Source organism: Penaeus vannamei, chromosome 3 (assembly GCF_042767895.1).
Source record: "Penaeus vannamei isolate JL-2024 chromosome 3, ASM4276789v1, whole genome shotgun sequence".
NCBI classification, from domain to species: domain Eukaryota; kingdom Metazoa; phylum Arthropoda; class Malacostraca; order Decapoda; family Penaeidae; genus Penaeus; species Penaeus vannamei.
In genome coordinates this window covers 28,850,308-28,852,807 of record NC_091551.1, presented here as the reverse complement: position 1 = coordinate 28,852,807, position 2,500 = coordinate 28,850,308, and the positions used below count along the sequence as shown (strand labels likewise).

The 2,500-nt window shown below is 33.0% G+C and overlaps 1 protein-coding gene and 1 non-coding gene across 2 annotated transcripts in view; both read left to right on the top strand.

Moving 5' to 3' along the window:
• LOC138867605 (spartin-like) overlaps positions 1-2,500 on the top strand; it is a 113,593-nt gene that overhangs the window by 82,452 nt on the left and 28,641 nt on the right. The gene's annotated exons all lie outside the window — the stretch shown is intronic.
• Positions 199-272, top strand: TRNAN-GUU (transfer RNA asparagine (anticodon GUU)). Its single transcript has one exon. It is a non-coding gene; the product is annotated as a tRNA-Asn (tRNA).

Below are 2,500 nucleotides of genomic sequence, written 5' to 3'. Positions count from 1 at the left end.
ACACACACACACACACACACACACACACACACACACGTACTGTATATATTTTTTATTTTTATATTTATAACAGCTTATTGTATGAGGTATTTCCTTGTGTTTGCGAGAGTTGAATTGCAATTTGTATTCGTTATCAATTGCTAAAATACAATTCTATTGGTATTTTTCATCAAATTTGGTTACAGCATATTGATGTGAGCCTCCGTGGCACAATCGGTTAGCGCGTTCGGCTGTTAACCGAAAGGTTGGTGGTTCGAGCCCACCCGGGGGCGCAAGTTTTCCCCTCTCAAGGGTCGCGTTTGGGAGTAAACATTCCGATACTCTTTCTGCAATAATGTATTTGCCACCACTTACATATTTTAGTGAATCAAAGATAGCTCTCGGTAAATTCATCAATGTATTACAATAATAGGAAATAATAATTGTAGTTGTAATATTACCCAGTGCAAAATAAGCACTGTAAATGAAGTTGTCTGTCATAATACTTAGAGTAAAATAAACAATAATTGTAATTTGTAATAATAACCTGTACAAAGTAATTTTGTTAATAATAAAACGCTTAGTTTTAAATAAAATCGAACAAAACAAGAGTCCAAGCAGGAAGCGGGACATAATCAATTATACAATTCATAGAGTTGTGCTTTTCCCGTCAATCCAAATCCTCAAGACAGTAACACATGGCGAGCGAAGGGAGACGATGTGGAATGTGAGTTGTAAATGGTCTGGATGTTGCACTTCTTTCCATAAATTTGGCGACTATGAATAACAATATCACGAAATCAACATTACAGTCTGCATTTTGTAGCACTCCGATTCGCCAAGTCTCGCTTGAGAAAAGCAAATAGTGAAGGTAATAAATTTCAGTAAAAATAAAAAGATAAATAAAGATGTTTTTAAAATTATATATATATATATATATATATATATATATATATATATATATATATATATATATATGTATTTCTTTCCCTGTCATTATCGACCTACTTTCAGATAGAGGTGAGAAGGTGAAAGAAAATTGTATAAAAAGTTTACAAGATACAAAACATGTGTAAATAAGATAGGGACGGCGAATTGAAGTACTAAAAAGTGCAGGGCGTGTTGCCAGTTTTCCCTCCAAGATGAGGCACTAAAAATGAAGGACATCCGTCCGTCTTAGGCAGCTGTGCCTCAGAGAAGAGGAAAGCGTCTTCTCTAAACAACTCAAACCAGTTCGATGGAAGTAACCTTCCTGGGGCCGGATTCATTAAGATATGATCGTAACGCATTTACCAGCGGTCATTTACCAGTCATGGCAAATTGGGATTCACGAAGAAATGGTAATTTGGATATGCCGAGTAACAATCATAAATCCACTCATTCTTGTGGTAGCCAACAGAGGGCTCTAGTAAAGCAATTCCACCAATCAGCGAGCGCCTTACAGAATCTTTTAGGTTCCTTCGGCCAATCACGTAACATGTAAACAGAACTATACACAGCGAGCTTTTTAAAATTATCTTCAAAGTTAAAACACTATTTAAGCACATGTAGAAAAAATTAATAAATTTATTTGATCATATCCACCATGTGGGATATAAATTTACTGTATAGATAGGAAGCAATATAATCACATTAATATATTATTAATAATAATAATAATCATTATTATATTGTCAATATTAGTTCAAGCAGTTTTTATTGATTGATTTATTTTTCATCATTGTTTAACAAATAACCGGGCCAAAATTTTTAGTAATCGCTATCTGTCGTCAAAGGAAATATTTCAAGCTTATTCTTGCCCATGCACTTTGGAGTTTATTATCAAAATGCCGACGGACACAGAAATTGCTATACTCGTTTAGCGTTGGTATTGCCAGTTTATATATCAGTAAGGTAGTTGTTTTCTATATCATTTGTAATAATTATGTCAGAGAAGAATTCTTTAAGAGTTCACTTATCTATCGACTCCATGCATTCTAGTATGGTATAGTCCTATAATTTTACGATACTTTGTGTGGATTTTATTCTCGCTAGTTTCATGTGAAATTTGTACTTATTCACTATGCCCGTATTGCGATATGTGTTTGCCATCATATTAGTTACATCAGGTGTAAAAACAAACCTAAAACTTTGCTTAGATGATTTCTTTACGAGGTAACACGTGATGACATCGTCTTCCCAGAAGTTACCAGTGCTCTGACCACTGGTAAAATTTACCAGTGGTCAGTTGGTATTTTAATTTTAAAGAATTTTAGTAATATATATATATATATATATATATATATATATACACACATTTATATATATATATATATATATATATATATATATATACACACACATTTATATATATATATATATATATATATATATACACACACACACACACACATACACACGTGTGTATATATACATAGACACACACACGTGTGTCTATGTACCATTTTAGTTGGACAAAAGAGCTAAGACAGAGCATGGATATGTAAACCGTCAGTTGATATAGACATGTTTGCATCTGTTT